Consider the following 19,770-nt stretch of genomic DNA (forward strand, 5'->3'; position numbering starts at 1 on the left):
ACTTACACCCTGTATTCTTTTAGTGAGGAACCTCTGTGGATGCTCCAGTTGTTGGATATGCCTGGTTAGGTACATACAAAAGGGGGCATTGTACTCACTGATAGGTCTGATGAATGCCGAATGCAGCGGAATAATGACTTCCTTGGACTTAGATGCCACACTTTTGTTTATAAGTTGTGCAACATAGAATAATTTCCTCACCACTGTAGAGATATAATGATCATAGGCTAGATTACTATCTATGGGTCCCCCCAAGTCCCTGACTACTGGGTCAACTCTAAGGGGTGTGCTGTCAATATGATAGTTATTAGGGATGGGTGACTTCCAAAAGGATACTATTATGCATTTCTTGGCATTAAGTTTTGGTTCCTGGCTCTGATACCAGCTGTTTGTCTGTGTCAGCCCCTCCTGGAAAACATTTATGTCAGTGTGAGATTCAATGACAGCTCCTAATTTGCAATCATCTGCAAACTTAGTCAGCCAGAGACCACTGACATTGGCCTTGACTTCTGAGAAGTAAATACCAAAAAGGAGCGGTCCAAGGACTGATCCCTGAGGGACTCCATTTGTGACTGGATTTTTTGTAGAGGTGGACTCCCCAATTCTAACTTCCTGGGTCCTGTCTTTGAGCCATCTGGCTATCCACCTGGTGACATACGGGTTTGTGTCTAACCTCTTGAGTTTGTCAGCAATGCCTGAGTGGGGTATTGTGTCAAATGCATTGGCCAAGTCAAGGTAGGCAGTGTGAATGACTTTGCCATCATCCATTGCTTTGGTGACCTTCTCAAAGAAGTCCACCAGGTTGAGTAGGCATGATCTGCCGTTGACGAAACCAAACTGGGTTGGGTCCAGTGTCTGGAGGTTTACTATATCTCTATTGATCATCTCCATAATAATTCTTTCCATGGCTTTACATATAAGATTAGTGAGACCTATGAATCTGTAGTTTCCAAGGTCTGTAGATGGCCCATCTTTGCACAGAGGGATGATTCTTGCCTTTTTCCATTCATGAGGCACGGAGCCTGTTTGGAGGCTATAGTTAAATAGTAATTCCAGAGACCCTGATAGGTCATGTTTCATTCTATTTAATAAGCATCCTGGGATAGTGTCTGCACCCATTGATGCAGTGTTCTTGGTCTTAGAGTGAGCATTAAGGACCTGTTCCCTAGTGGTAACTGGGGGAGTTATATTTGATGATATTTTCTGAGGGAAAGTTCAGGGGGAGAGAGGGGTAGAGTTGGAGCTGAATTTATCAGCCAGCAGGTTTGCTATATCTTCTGGCTCAGTAGAGGTGGCTTCATTTATAAGCTTGTCACCAAAGCAAAATTCTCATTCCACCACTGTAACGCACTGAAACAATTAGGCAGGCTGGCTGGAACCCCCCCCCCCCAACATCTCACATTCACCCAACTAACTGCAGCACTCAAAGTAATCTACAGACCCACAGAAGAATGTCCTGCTCTCTCTCGGCACTACTCACCGAATACCAACCCACAAGGCAACTAAGATCTGAAAAATCATCTACTTCTAAATGTAGAAAAGCCCACCTTACTTGCTGGTCAACTCCTCTATTCCTTCACTGTCACCAAACTATGGAAATCACTTCCACCTTCTATAAGAAACACAGGCAGCACCACCACCTTCAAACAAATACTGAAAATCATCTCATCTCTTCCTGGCTACGTACCTGCTCTATAACAACCCTTACTGGCTATGTACCTGCTCTATAACAACCCTCCCTGGCTATGTACCTGTTCTATAACAACACTTCTTGGCTATGTACCTGCTCTATAACAACCCTCCCTGGCTATGTACCTGCTCTATAACAACCCTTCCTGGCTCTGTACCTGCTCTATAACAACCCTTACTGGCTCTGTACCTGCTCTATAACAACCCTTCCTGGCTCTGTACCTGCTCTATAACAACCCTTACTGGCTCTGTACCTGCTCTATAACAACCCTTCCTGGCTATGTACCTGCTCTATAACAACCCTTCCTGGCTATGTACCTGCTCTATAACAACCCTTCCTGGCTTGTACCTGCTCTATAACAACCCTTACTGGCTCTGTACCTGCTCTATAACAACCCTTCCTGGCTCTGCACCTGCTCTATAACAACCCTTACTGGCTCTGTACCTGCTCTATAACAACCCTTCCTGGCTCTGTACCTGCTCTATAACAACCCTTACTGGCTCTGTACCTGCTCTATAACAACCCTTCCTGGCTATGTATCTGCTCTATAACAACCCTTCCTGGCTATGTACCTGCTCTATAACAACCCTTCCTGGCTCTGTACCTGCTCTATAACAACCCTTCCTGGCTCTGTACCTGCTCTATAACAACCCTTCCTGGCTCTGTACCTGCTCTATAACAACCCTTCCTGGTTATGTACCTGCTCTATAACAACCCTTCCTGGCTATGTACCTGCTCTATAACAACCCTTCCTGGCTGTGTACCTGCTCTATAACAACCCTTCCTGGCTGTGTACCTGCTCTATAACAACCCTTCCTGGCTATGTACCTGCTCTATAACAACCCTTCCTGGCTATGTACCTGCTCTATAACAACCCTTCCTGGCTCTGTACCTGCTCTATAACAACCCTTCCTGGCTATGTACCTGCTCTATAACAACCCTTCCTGGCTATGTACCTGCTCTATAACAACCCTTCCTGGCTATGTACCTGCTCTATAACAACCCTTCCTGGCTATGTACCTGCTCTATAACAACCCTCCCTGGCTATGTACCTGTTCTATAACAACACTTCTTGGCTATGTACCTGCTCTATAACAACCCTCCCTGGCTATGTACCTGCTCTATAACAACCCTCCCTGACTACATACCTACTCTATAACAACCCTTCCTGGCTATGTACCTGCTCTATAGCAACCCTTCCTGGCTATGTACCTGCTCTGTAACAACCCTTCCTAGCTATGTACCTGCTCTATAACAACCCTTCCTGGCTATGTACCTGCTCTATAACAACCCTTCCTGGCTATGTACCTGCGCTATAACAACCCTTCCTGATTAGTACCTGCTCTATAACAACCATTGCTGGCTATGTACCTGCTTTATAACAACCCTTCCTGGTTGTGTACCTGCTCTGTAACAACCCTTCCTGGCTATGTACCTGCTATCTAACAACCCTTCCTGGCTATGTACCTGCTCTATAACAACCCTTCCTGACCATGTACCTGCTCTATAACAACCCTTCATGGCTATGTATTTGCTCTATAAAAACCCTTCCTGCCTATGTACCTTCTCTATAACAACCCTTCCTGGCTATGTACCTGCTCTACAACAACCCTTCCTGACTATGTACCTGCTCTACAACAACCCTTCCTGGCTATGTACCTGCTCTATAACAACCCTTCCTGGCTGTGTACCTGCTCTATAACAACCCTTCCTGGCTCTGTACCTGCTCTATAACAACCCTTCCTGACTATGTAGCTGCTCTACAACAACCCTTCCTGGCTATGTACCTGCTCTATAACAACCCTTCCTGGCTGTGTACCTGCTCTGTAACAACCCTTCCTGGCTCTGTACCTGCTCTATAACAACCTTTCCTGGCTATGTACTTGCTCTATAACAACCCTTCCTGACTATGTACCTGCTCTATAACAACCCTTCCTGGCTATGTACCTGCTCTATAACAACCCTTCCTGGCTATGTACCTGCTCTATAACAACCCTTCCTGGCTGTGTACCTGCTCTGTAACAACCCTTCCTGGCTGTGTACCTGCTCTGTAACAACCCTTCCTGGCTACGTACCTGCTCTACAACCTAACCTCCTCCCTCTCCTTATATGATAACTAAACTCCTATGCTTTTTGCTGCTGCTGACTGATGATATTTAGACCATAATTATTATTTGTTATCACTTGTTGATACTGATACAATAATGCTGATTAATATATCTCTGTTTATACCTCTGTGATTGAATTCATCTGGCAAACAATTAAATTCCTACTTTATGTATATATTCTGATATATCACTATGTGTAATGCTGTATCTACTTTTGTACCAATTAATGTTTAATATTTTCTGTATCTGTGTTTTTGTCAGAGCTTTTCTCCCTGGGCCTCCACCGAAAATAGTCTCTTTTACGCCCAGTGGGCTTTCCTGGTAATCAAATGCAATAAATAAATCAGTAAATAAATAAATACATTGCTTATTTCTCCAACTGGAATAGAGTGGTGTTAAAGCCATAATAAATGCCTTCATAGCCCAAATGCTGACAAATGGCACAGGAAACCCTCATGGCTGTGGAAATGATGACCTCTCCAGACAAATCTTGGCCCTGTGATTCTGTGTACTGCCACCACGAGTGAGAAAATGGGTCCAACTCTAGTGGTAAGGGGGATGATACTCAGTAGGTACAGGGTCAAAGTAACTAAAATAATCAAAAAATCATTGTATTTCTCAAAAACTGTACGAAAAATTAGGAAATGCATTGCCTCACAACTAAAAATTGTTTTCTGTGTACCATGAAGAGCAATGACAGCCCCCCCCCCCACCGCTTCCATTATTTATAAACAGCATCACTATTGTTATGAATGATCTGTCTGCTATACTATATGCTAAATGGGCTTGCAAGAATAGTTGTACTAGTTTCTTAGAAAGCAAAACTTGTCTGATTTATAGATGTTTTAATGGAGAAGTTTGATGCTAATTGTTAGCATCAATCAATCCTGAACTGGGCATGCTTAATTAAGCCTAGTACTACGACTAAGGTAAGAATTGTATGAATTCTAGAAATAAATGCAAACCTGAATATAATTATTTCTTCGAAAGTTTGTTATAGATTTGTTGGACTTTTGAGAGGGCTGCAGTTTTAGTAGATGGCAGAAGAGTCAGTTACAGCGTCAGAAGATACCATTTGTACTAAACAAAAAGATGCAGGCCACACTAACTGTAAAAACACAGGCACTCTCACGCACGCACACACACACACACACACACACACACACACACACACACACACACACACACACACACACACACACACACGCACTCTCTGCCTCTCACCCTTCATGTATATCTGCTGTGTGTTTGTGTGTGTGTGTGTGTGTGTGTGTGTGTGTGTGTGTGTGTGTGTGTGTAGATATATATATATATATATATATATATAAAACACACAGGTTTGATTATATATGCATTCATATAGAGTGAGACAGATACATCAAATGACAAGTACTGACAGAAATCGTTAAGTCCTGATCATTGCTAAGGCCTTGTTCGTACTACATTTGCTGAATCCAAGATCATACAAGAGTGGAGAATTGGAAATCACTGATATTACATTGCATGCATCGTTTCCTTTTCCTCATGTTTGACTAATCTCAGTCAAAGTAAATATACGTAACAGCGCCCCTTTAAAATATTTTATTTAGGGCCTTACATGGACATAGCTGCAGTCTTTGCATGGTTAACTTTCAGCAATTTTTTCCATAAGTTATTTCAGTTTCTGTTCATGTTACTTCTTGCAAGTTTGCTCATTATTTTTTCTGATTATATTGTGCATGTTTTTCCATTTTTTGTATGACTTTGTTAGGAATGGGAATTAAGATAATAAATACAGAGTGTAGAGGGCACAGCTCCGAGTGAATTTTTCCAGTCAAGAATTGCATGTGACTAATCCATTTCTCCCTGTCATAAATTCATACAGTATATTACTAGTAGCATTTGCCTAATTCTTTCCAGTGGAATAATTTGTAGCCTATTTCTTTTATTCATTCTGTTCCAGGTTTTGAACTGCAGCATTCACTTGAACGTTCATTGGTTCTAACTTGTTTACACAAGTTTTATTGTTTTGATTACTGGCCCTGTTTGCTACTTATATGCTTACCTTTATATATTTTCTTCTAGTATGGTCTGCAGCTATCATTTGTTGTTTAGGCCTTATATCACGTGTATTAATCAATGTCATGTTCAGATATTTTGTTTTGCGATGCTAACTGCTTTTGCAGGGCCTAAGATTACTCATTTTGAATGTGTAATCTTACATTATTCTGCACTTTTGTTTTTATTTCTGTCACATTGTTATATTTCATTATTTTGTGTTGTTTCAGGTACTGTGACAAGATGTACAGTTACTTGAACGTTTAGTGAATTTATCCATAGCTTACATTATTATTTATTTTTTATTGGTTGCCAGACACAGTTTTCATCATTTATTTTATATTTCATCTGGGCTTTCCTAATTTTCTCTCTTTCCCCAGTACTGTGTTATTGTTTTTACCATAGCATGGGATTTTTATTTCATGTTAATGTAGGGATAATTTATTGTTCCTTTATCCCTTTTTTGCCAAAATTGCCCAGATCTGCTATTCAAACTTGTTTGAGGGAGTTGTTTTCGCTCATTTCGATAGATGGGACACTAAAGGTACACTTCTCAGATGACACCAAAGCGGTACTGATCCCACAATGGGGCCACAGCCTTGGTCAGAGAGTACGGAGTCTATTCTGAATGCAGTACACATTAATCAGGATAGCATACATGAACTGGTTGACTCATTACTCCAGCTAGCATTTGTGAGCTGATTGTTGAGATCTGTGCTCCTGGGAATTCTACTTATTTGCAGTGTTTTAATCCCAGGTCTTTCCACAGCAAGACTGTCACATTGTCAGATTTCATAGATGTGTATTAGGCTAATGACCACAAGGGTCTTTTTCATCCTAGGCATGCATCCCAAATTTCAGACAAGTTCTGCACTCCTTGATAATTGATACTCCTTGAAGGCTAAGGCCGAGACGTCAGAGTGAGAGAATAAATTCGTATGCAAGCTGTGGATTTTGCTGTTGTTTCATTACATTATTTTTCTGGTTCTGGTTGTTTATATACTTGTGCAATATAGACCTGAGCTTGATTATGGTGACTAGGTTACATAAGAACTTTGGTCTTACTCTGGTACACTAGATTCCCTGCCACCTGGCACATAATCAGATTGGTTGCAGGGTAGTGACTGTCCATTTTCAGTCACTTATCTGAAATAGATTAAAGCTGGCTGTGCCAATTATTTTTTTTTTTTGTTTTGTTTTTGGGTTCTTTTTTTTTTTTTTTTTTGTTTCTTTCAAGGAATGAACTAATACTCCCACTGGAATATGGCACGCTTTAAGCTTGTACCCTACTGTGATAACACCGCTCATGTCCATTTAGTTTAACACCATGAGACACAGGGTCAACAACCATCCATAAATACATATTGCTGAGCAGTAGGGCATCAAGCAGAGAGGTTTACAGGTGCATCGATAATTATTAGGCTAACAACCCTGGGGGGGCCTTTTTAAGCCTAGCCATGCTTTCAAAGGTGAGAATCAAACCCTGTGTCTTGTGTCTTTGAGGTAAACACCTTAACCATTATGCCACTCCACAGGCTGAGAGCTACCATTGCTACTTTGGACCTAACTTGGGATTTTCCGGGTTTGATCCTACCCCTTACATGCTGTCTTTACTTTTTCAGAGTGGGATAAGTAATGAGGTAGCTTTACTGGGGGCAGCTTTACCCTGGGTCCAAATGCAGACACACCTCCAGTCCTGACCACTCATTAAACCTAGCAGCCACTTTTCTGCACCTCTTTACTACACCTAGGATAGAAAGCACTCCCCCAGAAGCATATCATCCCCTCTCCACCCCCCCCCCCAGAAAAGGTGTACAAGAATCACCTTGTTATTCCTTCTTCATCTCCTGCCAACTCCAACAAGCACCTGAGCTACTGGTCAAGCCAGAGTCACCCCTTAATCATGTGTGCTAACCCTAACACAAACTTTAACCCTGTCCCTGTTCCTAACACTAACCCTACACATCACATTACTAAAAACCATTTACCTAGCAGTACCATTACACAGCAAAAGGATACAGAGCCGATACAACACCAAATATGCAAAAATGTAAATCTATCCTCTTACCTAACTGTTATTCTAATCCTAATCCATGGACACTCACACATACTCACTAACTGCTATAATCATTTCAGTCAAACATTCATTTTTCTGCATACTCTTACTTACTTACAATATAGAAATAGAAATGTAGTCATTTGTGCAGTCATATGACAGCTCAAAACACTTGTGCCTTCAGTCTTTTTTACACCCAAAAAAAAAAACTTTTCAGTCAAATAATTTTTTAATCATTTTAAGTTATCTATATCTATATCTATATCTATATCTATATCTATATCTGTATCCATACTGTATATATATCTATATCAATATCTGTATGTATATGTATATCGATATCTATCTATCTATATCTATCTATCTATATATATATATATATATATATATATATATATATATGTGTATGTATATCTATATCTATATATGTATATGTATATCTATATCTATATCTGTATGTATATGTATATCTATATTTGTATCTATGTCTTTAGATACACAATTTATCTGTTCCTAGCAGACTGTTAGCAACAAGGTAACATGCTCACCTTCAAGAGGGGTTTGAACTTTTATGTCACCTCACAGAGGCCGCCTTCTCTAGCTCATATACGTTCCTCCTTGAAAAGATATCTGGCATGTAAGGAGACTGGATAGGGCAAAGAGAAGTCTCTCTGACAGCTAGCAGTGTAATAATCGCAACTATCCAGTTCCTCTCCCAATAAATTTTTTACGTTTTCGATGACATAATATAGACCCCTCAATGATGTGTAACTACTGTACGTCAAAATTCAGAACTTAATCAGTACATCTGTATAAGTTTATAATTTGCATTATTCTTTCTATCTGCTCTGCCTGAGGTATGTGCCTTAATGGACATCAGTATTGGGCAGTTTTCATTTTTAAAATAATTAACTCATTACAGCCAAGTGCGCCTTCAGGGGTTTCCTGCAGTTACCTCCTACTGCACCTCCAGGCATCAGATATTGGCTGTTCATCTTTGCATTTATAATTCCAAAACCATGCTACATACAAGGTAACAGAATACAGTTTGCCATCAAAAGTTTGAAGACTCCTTTATGAAAAAGCAAGTTTTTAAAGTTTCACAGTGCTGAAGTGGAATAATATGAAACCATAATAATGAAAGTAAAGCTTGATTCGTTATTATGAGTTTGGTATTGTGAATGGAGAGTGCGGTACAGTGAGAATCAAAGGATTTACCCTTTTCCTCACTGTAGTGCAATCTCGGAGATGGTATATGTAATTTGTAGGGAGTGTGGAGGCATGCTTGCCTCCCTGCTAAAACATAGGACATATGGACTTTCAACACTGGTAGTCTGGTATGTTGACCATTGATCATTGTGTTACTGACGTTCAACATTTAGGCTAGATGTTGTTTTTGTTTTCGACATTGTAGTTTGGTCTTTTGTTTTGCCGTTGACATTTTGATGGTCAAACCACAGAATACTTTATCTTGCAGCATATATAATGGAAAACATAAATGAATTGATATCTGACCTCTGTCAATGAGTAATTTTTAGAACTGTAAGGTGATAACTTCATTTTTAAAGGCTCAAGTCACACCCACTGGGAGTTAAAGGTACACACTCAAAACAGGCGTACAGGAGTGAACGAGTTAAAGTAAAATCACAATGCTAGGTTCAATGGTTTCAGCCATGGCTTTTTTATTTTGAAATTCTTCTAATCTTAAGCAGAAGAGTTGGTCTGCCAGAACAAGTAGTTAAAATGTCCAAGTACACTTGCTTTCCTTTAATTATACTTTTAATAATGTTTTAACAATCACTTAATAGAATGATGTCTGCAGCAATCTCTTGTTTCAAGCACTCACAGGCATTTCAATGAGGCAGACAGTGAGGCAGAATATAATGCAGTATTCAGCGTGGGCACAATAAAAGCTCCTTGTTATTATGCTAATATGAAGGTGAGAATGACATATCTGAGATGAATAATAAATATTCTAAAACATTCTGCAAGATTGTCTAGAAAAAATAAGTGTAGATATACCTGAGACTGCTGAGAAACTCATTTACTTTTTAGTGTAGAAGATTCAGTCTCAGAGGTTGATGGCAAATAAAAAGTTTTAGCTCTATCAGTATATATGCTTTATAGGAAATTACATGCTCAGCAATTTCTCTAACAATAATAAATAAAACAAAACCTTAAATGGCTTGTTGGTTTAGAATTAGCACTGCAATTAGGTAAGGGACAAAATGCGGTCAGTGGGTTCTATTCCCATACCAGTCACTTGAAAAGTATATTCTTATAATAACACTGCACTGAAACAACATTCATGAAACAGTATGTGATGCTGACACATGCCACCGCCTTGCACCTTGAAGTACAAAGTTGTGGAAGACAGTTTGAACAAAAGATTATTTACCACCAGCAGCTGCCAGACCATTTTATGTGGTTAGAAATATCCTACAGGAATTGGTGATATGTATCACCCACAGACATGATTAGAAGGAATGCATGGCTTGCCTATGCCAGTGGACACTGAAGGGGAGCCTGTTGGTAGATCAAAGGCAGTTTTAGTGACTGACATTTTGTTTCACCAAGTTCTTGGGTACATATGTTGCACAGTGGGGCTCCCCCTGCAAAAAAGATTTACTCTGAGTTTGTCCAAAAGTGCTTTTGGTGAAACATTTTCAGAGTTTTTGATTTCATGGAGGAAGGTGTTGACATATTGACATGCTTCCACACTGACATATATGTAGCTCTTAGCAAACTTGCTACGACTTTGCAGAAACAAACAAGGGACACATTGAGTATATCACAGGTGATGGCTTGCAGAATATGCAGTATGTTTCTTTATACACTACTTTCAAATGTGGACTATCACATTGGTTTCTCAAGTGTACCCATAGAGACAGCCAACAGAATGAGCAGTATCTATGACAGTGTCTTTCTTCCCAAACACTAGGTGCTACAGATCGTGCATATGTAGGAGTAATAACCTTGCCACCAAGTGTTCATGAGCAACAGTATGTCAGTCAGAAGGGCTACCTTGCTTGAACTGCCAGGTGATGTGCAGCACACAGAGGTTGATTAATAATGAGTCTTCACAGCACTCTGGCAATGTCCAGGATTATTAAATACTTACACAAGTAATCTATACTGCTACTTCCTGCAGAGGGAAATTCCATAGGGTCACCTAGCTGATAAGTGCAGGCATTGTGGTCTGTAGACGTATCTGTAATAAATATATATACAGGAGGTGATTGCTGAGTGCTTTCGTTCGGTTTTATTACTACGAACTTCTTCAGAGCGATACATTAAATTAAAATACTTTACTTGTTTAGATAGTATTGAGAATGCACACAATTCAAATGAGGTGTAGAATACAGTGTTTTGATAGGGTAACAGTGTAACCGAGACTGTCTAAATGGACCAATGCAAGAAGAGGACAATATAACACAATTCAAACGGGGTGTAGAATATAGCGTTTTGATAGGGTAACAGTGTAAAGAGACTGTCTAAGTGGACCAATGCAAAAGGAGGACAATATAACCAATGGGGATGTGCAGAGTATATATATATATATATATATATATATATATATATATATATATATATATATATATATATATAAATTTATGTTAAAATAACGAATTACCATAATGTTGAGTTACAAAACAGCAAGACAGAAACGATGAAAGTTTATATTCATGAACATCCAGATTGTCAAAAATTCTCCCCTGGTAAGTAAACAATCAGCCAACAAAACTTAAGAAAAGAAACCGAAGCAAATAAAATGCACCCAAGCTTCACCCCCCCACACCTTCCAAGTAGATATGCCAACTCCAAGATCGCACTACAGTGGAGAAAAGGGCAAAGTTCACCACACTGGTCAACTGGATCCTTTCTCTGTGAAAACTTATGACGATCTGGACATTCATGAACATAAACTTTCATTTCCATCTTGCTGTTTTGCAGCTTGACATTTTGGCTTTTCGAGAATTTAAAGTAGATCCATATATATATGTATATATATATATATATATATATATATATATATATATATATATATTATATCTATATGTGTATGTGTGTTTGTGTGTGTGTATAGACAAAGACCTTCCCTGGGATTCATGAAGCTTGCGCCAGGTGCAGGCATAGCGTTGGCATTCCAACACCAAATATGGCCAGCGAGTGATCCAGATATGAGGTGTCCCCATGTGTACTACCTGCGTACGCCAAGCCTGCACAGCTCCTGGCCTCCATATGCTAATCACCCCATTTGCAGCAGTGTAGCATGCAAGTGAAGGTATTTCCTGGAAGTTGTACAGGTGTAGTGTAAGTATGCAGAAATGTAAACCATAAAAAAATGGTTTGCATTTTTGCAAACATAAAATCGGAGCCATGACAGCTGACCAAACACATGTATTATATTGTTAATATATGCCAATGGCTAAATATATAGCCATTGGCATAAAAGTCATGTACAAAATATAAAAAGAACATTTAATTTTTTTTTCGAATATCGCGAAGTTTAAGTGCAGGGCAGCAGGGTGCAAACAGGATTGCAAGGAAAATAGAAAAATATAGAATAAAACTGCAATGTAACACATATCATGATTTCCCCATAATAGTCAATGGCAGGCATGTTACACCACACCATGGTGCAAGGGTTGCTAAGGGGCTGTGACAGTGTTTTGCTCGGTAGCTAGGAATTAGTAGGCAATGCCATGCAAATAAGAGGAGTAATAGTGAATCACAGATTCCCCACTGGTGTAAGGATGCACCTCACAACATAGCGTTATAACACCGAGGTGCGCCCTTGAGATAGAAATGACATCAAGAGAGGGGTGTGTCACCTTTGCTGTAAGCAGATTGGAGCATTGCTAATGCGATTTTCCAATAGCTAAGCAAAGCTGCAAGAAAGGGGTGTGTTGAACTGGCTATAGCTTTGCTTAGCTGAGAGCACACAAGGTAACCGAGTATGCATGTGAACGGAGAATAAAACACGCTTAAACTCGGTAAATGGGTTTGTGTGGTGTGTACTGGAGCTGAAACAGGAAGGATATAGGAAAAAAATAAGGAAATGCTGCAGCAGGGAAATTGGAGTACAAATGACTAATTAACACCTAGGAACCTACAGTGGGCCATTGACAACAGCTAACAAGGCTGCAAGCAGCTACCTGCAGAACAAGAAAGGGGAGGGACTGTACTGCAAAGAACACAGTAAAGTGTCACAGCAGAACAAAGCAGAATTGCATCATATCAGCTACAAAACACATTTTGCAACACGATTGGGTAGGGAAAGTACAAAATAAGAAAGTTGGCAGGTGGATGCATGCCTGACAATGGGAGGGGATCCAGGTTTAAAAGTGAATTAAAGGGCAACAGATTAAGATTTTGGACTTGTTGGCTGTTGGTGAAGCACCCACCAAGAGGAGAAAACGCTGAGAGAAGAAATGAGCCACTTTTGAGATTTTAAGTATTTTGCTTCAGATTATTTGTTAAGTTTTTCTGCATTGTCGCCTATTTTTGAGCATTTTCTGGCTTGTTAAATTTGATTTCTGTGTCGGTAACTGTATTTAGAACACAACCTAGAGCTGATTACTGAATTTCCTGCCTGCACTTATTTTTAAAATCGTTTTTTTCTTAAAACTTGCATTTTATCTGTCCCTGGCCTAGCACTCAAGTGTGGGGTCATTTACTGCACTGTTCTAACTTGTTGATACTTGTGAACCTCTGCTTTCCTTAAAACAAAAAAACAAAAACATCTTGCTTTTTTCCCACTTTTCTGAGATTTAAAAAAGTTCAGTTACAGATTTGCTGTTCTGAGCTGTTTGTAAGTTTCTTGGAGGCCATTGTTTGCTTGGGCTAAAGGGAAGTCTCTGTGTTCATCAGTGGCAGTGATAAACATTGAGCAGCCTGCCTGCCCCTGTGGGAGTGGTTACTGCCTTGAAACTGTAGTTTTATTGGCCATTTTGGGTAAATTCCTAACTCCTTGATCTCCCTCTCTTAAAACCCGATTTTCTCATGGTTTTGGCATCTTTTTGGACTTGTTGGCTGTTGGTGAAGCACCCACCAAGAGGAGAAAACACTGAGAGAAGAAAGGAGCCACTTTTGAGATTTTAAGTATTTTGCTTCAGATTATTTGTTAAGTTTTTCTGCATTGCCGCCTACTTTTGAACATTTTCTGGCTTGTTAAATTTGATTTCTGTGTTGGTAACTGTATTTAGAACACAACCTTGAGCTGATTACTGAATTTCCTGCCTGCACTTATTTTTAAAATGTTTTTTTTTCTTAAAACTTGCATTTTATCTGTCTCTGGCCTAGCACTCAAGTGTGGGGTCATTTACTGCACTGTTCTAACTTGTTGATACTTGTGAACCTCTGCTTTCCTTAAAAAAAACAAAAAAAAATCTTGCTTTTTTCCCACTTTTCTGAGATTTAAAAAAGTTCAGTTGCAGATTTGCTGTTCTGAACTCTTTGTAAGTTTCTTGGAGGCCATTGTTTGCTTGGGCTAAAGGGAAGACTCTGTGTTCATCAGTGGCAGTGATAAACAGTGAGCAGCCTGCCTGCCCCTGTGGGAGTGGTTACTGCCTTGAAACTGTAGTTTTATTGGCCATTTTGGGTCAATTCCTAACTTCTTGATCTCCCTCTCTTAAAACCCGATTGCCTCATGGTTTTGGCGTCTTTTAGGACTTGTTGGCTGTTGGTGAAGCACCCACCAAGAGGAGAAAACGCTGAGAGAAGAAAGGAGCCACTTTTGAGATTTTAAGTATTTTGCTTCAGATTATTTGTTAAGTTTTTCTGCATTGCCGCCTACTTTTGAGCATTTTCTGGCTTGTTAAACTTGATTTCTGTGTTGGTAACTGTATTTAGAACACAACCTAGAGCTGATTACTGAATTTCCTCCCTGCACTTATTTTTAATATCGTTTTTTCTTAAAACTTGCATTTTATCTGTCTCTGGCCTAGCACTCAAGTGTGTGGTAATTTACTGCACTGTTCTAACTTTTTGATACTTGTGAACCTCTGCTTGTTTAAAAAAACAAAAAACAAAAAATCTTGCTTTTTTCCCACTTTTCTGAGATTTAAAAAAGTTCAGTTACAGATTTGCTGTTCTGAACTGTTCGTAAGTTTCTTGGAGGCCATTGTTTGCTTGGGCTAAAGGGAAGTCTCTGTGTTCATCAGTGGCAGTGATAAACATTGAGCAGCCTGCCTGCCCCTGTGGGAGTGGTTACTGCCTTGAAACTGTAGTTTTATTGGCCATTTTGGGTCAATTCCTAACTCCTTGATTTCCCTGTCTTAAAACCCTCTTTTGCGCAGTTTTGCGCATAGAGTAACATCGGGCAGCGCCGCGTAATTGGATTTAAACTATTCCTGGCTCCACAAAGTCTGCTCTTCACTTTTTCCCTTAGAACTGCTCTATCTCTCAAATTAAACACCATATTTTCATTCTAAGGCCCCTCACTGGTCCAAATAAGTAATTTTACAAGTTAGCGCTAATAAACCATAAGCACTACTTACTCTTATACTCTCTACGATTACCTTGTCCCCTATTGGTCCATTTTAATTCAGTTCCCTATATTACTCTAGCATGTCCAAAGGTCAGTCAATGGTTTCCTCTCCAGTCCAGCTGGTGAATCTGAGAATTTTGAGGCAATGTTACAACTGTCTCATGTACACGGACAACCCTCTCCTCCACCAAACAGGTTCAAATATATGTGAGAGATGCAACCATATAGCCAAACTGGAGGCTGAGCTCTCTCATCTCAAAACTGGTGTAACCAGTCAGGAGGAGAAGGTAACCTGACACAACACAATTCCAGTATCACATAGTCCCACCACAACAGCGAACCAAACACATAAAAACACAAAAACATACTCGGAGGCTCTAAACAAAAATCTACCTAAGCAACAGAGACCTCCAAAGCAGACATCCAAGCAAACGCTACCCCAAAACAAAACATGTACAACACATAGCAGACAAAGTCAGTGTGCCAAGCAGTCACAGCCCTTAAGGCTGAATAACACACCTGATACACTTGTAATAGTTGACTCTATTGTCAGACACACTGACGTCCCGCTCACCAGGCTGAATAAAGAGAAGGTCACAGTGAGCTGCCTGTCGGGCGCTAGGATCTGCCACATAACGCAAGCACTCAGGTCACTCCAAAGCAAATACAAATATGACTCAGTCATTGTACATGCTGGCGTGAATGACCTGAGACGTACCTCCCTTGACTACATGAAAAGAGACATAGAGGAGCTCTCTGTTCATGTAGCCCAGGCCGGTATAACCCTGACCTTGAGCAGCATCTTACCCTCACCTAGCATGATGCCACAGTATAAAGACAAAATGATTGATTTTAACAATTGGCTAAAATTTTGGTGTCATTCAAAGGGGATCCAGTGTCTGTCAGCCTGGGATGACATGCTCGACAAGCCACGTTGCTTCGCTAGGGACAGCTTGCACCTGTCACCGCTGGGCTTTTGGATATTGGCAAAGGCTCTTGCCACCCCCTTAGTGCCTTTTTTAGGCAAGGCTCAAAAGTCAAACCCACCTCCATAGACAGCGCAAGGAACAAGAAACTAAGTGTAATGCTGCTAAACGCCAGAAGTCTTAACCTCAAGATGCATGCACTCGAATCTCTCCTCAGTATGGAGAACATCGATATCTGTGCAGTGACAGAAACCTGGTTCAAGGCTCCAGAGAGCACCCCAGCACTACCAGGTTATACTTCATATCATGCTTTTCGGCCCCAAAACCCAGACCGAACCACAAAAGGAGGGGGAGTTTCCATATTTATCAAGGATATCCACACCTCCAGGTTAGTGGCATTGCACGAAGTATCGGAGACCATCCATGTGCAACTGACAGTGGGCAAGACTGCTTTTCAGTTTAAAGCATCCTACAGACCACCCTCTCAAAGTCAGGAATCCCACTCGGCTTTCCTGAAAACATTGGATAACATGAAGATCTTTCCGAACACCATTATATTGGGCGACTTCAACTACCCAAACATAGACTGTGAGCATTACTCAAGCCCCAGCACCTTAGCCCAAAGATTCCTGGAATTTATAAACTCAAATGCTATGGAACAACTAGTCACCACTCGCACAAGAGGGGAAAACATACTAGACCTGATCATTACCAACATGGGGACTCTATGCTCCATACCAGAAGTATATCCCTCATTGGTAAGATCAGACCATAAATTAATTTCACTGGATATCCACATCCTGACCCCACCCCCAGCCCAGAAAACCACAGTGAAAAACTTCTCAAAAGCGAACTTCACACTTCTCAAAACCAAAGTGGAATCCTTCAAGGCCCCAGGGCCAGTGGAAACTATGGCCCAAACTGCAGAATCCTATATAAATGCATTCTACGGACATCTCCAGGAATGCATGGATCATGCTATCCCAAACAAAATCAAGACCCAATCATCCAGAGGCAGGCATCCAGTCTGGTGGACCCCAGCCATAAATAAACTGTACAACAGAAGGCGGAAGCTACTACATGATAGAGCAAAATCCCTAAAAGGGAAGGCATCTCTGATCAGTACTAGCAAAAAATTACGATCCCTCATAAAATCCTCCAAGGCCAGCTTCGAGAGAAAAATTGCACAGGACACTAAAGACAATCATAAGGCTTTTTTTAGTTATGTTAGGAACCTGGGATGCAACTCCCAGACTTGTTCTGGGTTGATTCTAAGCGACAAAAAATACACTGAACCCACAGACATCGCCAATATCCTGGCAGACAAGGTTCAGTGCAAACTTCTCCACCCCCTCCCCCCCAAAAGAGCAAGTATCTATCCCGGCAGAGTGCAGCCTCCCAAACATCTCTGATGCTCAGGTGAAGGCCGCCCTCTCCAAAGCAAAAAACACTGCTTCCATGGGACCAGATGGCGTCCCGGGTTGCATCCTACATGAACTCCAAGAAGAACTAATCCCTCAAGTAAAACTGCTGTACAACCTCAGCCTCACTACAGGATATGTGCCCAAAGAATGGCGTACAGCAACAGTGGTCCCACTCCACAAAGGTGGCGCTTTTGCGGACCCTGGAAACTATCGCTCCATAAGCCTGATTAGCCTAGTCTGCAAGGCTATGGAGAGGATCATCATGGAACTCATAAACAAAGACATTGGGGACCTACAGACACTAGATCCTACCAAATTTGGCTTCATCAAGGGCAGATCCTGCCTTTTGAACCTGGTCGATTTCTTTGAAACAGTCACCAAGGCCATAGATGAAGAGAAGGTAGTCCACACAGCCTATCTGGACCTCGCAAAGGCATTTGACACAATACCCCACTCGGACATCATAGATAAGTTATCCAGCCTAAATATAAACCCTTATGTCACAAGATGGGTCACAAACTGGCTCAAAGGCAGAACCCACAGAGGCAGAGTTGCTGGAGCCATGTCAGACTTGAAACCAGTCACAAGTGGCATCCCACAAGGTTCTGTCCTGGGACCTCTCTTGTTCGGTATTTACTTTTCTGAGGTACAGGCCAATGTGGGAGGACTATGGCTCACCAAGTTCGCAGATGACTGCAAACTGGACGCCATAATCAACTCTCCAGCTGACACAAACACCCTTCAAAAAGGTCTCGCAGAGACGAATAACTGGTGCCAGAGCCATGGTCTAAAGCTAAATGCCAAAAAGTGTATAGTCATACCCTTTGGCAAAAACAATGTGCCCACAAATTACCACATAGGTGGTAACCCATTAAGTACAGAGAAAGTAATTAGGGATCTGGGGACCCAAGTTGACAGCAATCTCTCCTTTGACAACCACATTGCCAAAGTGGTTAGAAAGACCTTCTACATAGCCCACCTCATCATGAAAGGATTCACATCTAGATCAAGAGAGGTAATCGTGCCCCTTTATTCATCCCTCATCAGACCCATCATAGAATACAATGCTCCCTTTGGGATGTACCTTACCCGACACCTGCAGCAATTAGAAAGACTCCAAAAGTACCTCACCAGGAGGATCAATGGACTCAAACAGATGCCATATGCTGCTCGGTTAAAAAAACTCCAGCTCTACTCAGTTGCATACCGCCTACTTCGAGGTGATCTATGCCTGACATATAAAGCTATGTCCAACCCAGAATTAATGGACATGCTCCACCTCAGTAAATCTAAATCCCTTAGAGCCATGTGCTCGAGGGACTTGAACCTCAGTAGAGAAATAAATAGAACATGCTGGAGGGACAGATTCATAACCCAGAGGCTCCCTTCCCTCTGGAATAGAATTCCAATTCATGTTAGGCAGAGCACCTCACTGACTTTCTTCAAGAAAAATCTTGATGAGTGGATGGGGGATCATAGGTTTGTCCCGGGGATTACTTCCGTGTCACTATTAGACAGATGCACAGTAAACTAAACTTTAAAAAGGGCACAGTATACTCAAATCAAGGGGTGGCATAAGCCAAACACAATCGGGCTAGGCTTATAAATGCCTCAGGGCAGGTAGCCTAGTATGAACCTATGAACCTATAATAAAGGCAGGCAAGCATAACTCCACACTACAGGCCCCACACTAGCAGTACTCACTGTAAAACCCATAATTAAGATACCCTGCAGCTGGAATTGCTCATACACAGCCAATGACATCAGCAGCATCCATAGCACAATAGTATAAAGTGTGAAAGCACCTCACACACACTTGTGTATTCCCATACACTCTGCACCACTGGTGCATACATATGGGGAACTTTTAATATGTACATGTTAGGGGCTGCCATAGCTTTGAATCCACCAGCATGTGTTGGAGACTGAAGGTGGTGTGAAGGATGATGCTGACAGCCACCTCAGGCACCAAAGGAGGAGAAGAGTGTTCAGACCCAGGGTAACCTACCAGGGGCTACATGATCTGGAGACAGAGCA

Source organism: Protopterus annectens, chromosome 1.part1, assembly GCF_019279795.1.
Source record: "Protopterus annectens isolate FY-2018-M chromosome 1.part1, PAN1.0, whole genome shotgun sequence".
In the NCBI taxonomy this organism is placed as follows: Eukaryota; Metazoa; Chordata; order Ceratodontiformes; family Protopteridae; genus Protopterus; species Protopterus annectens.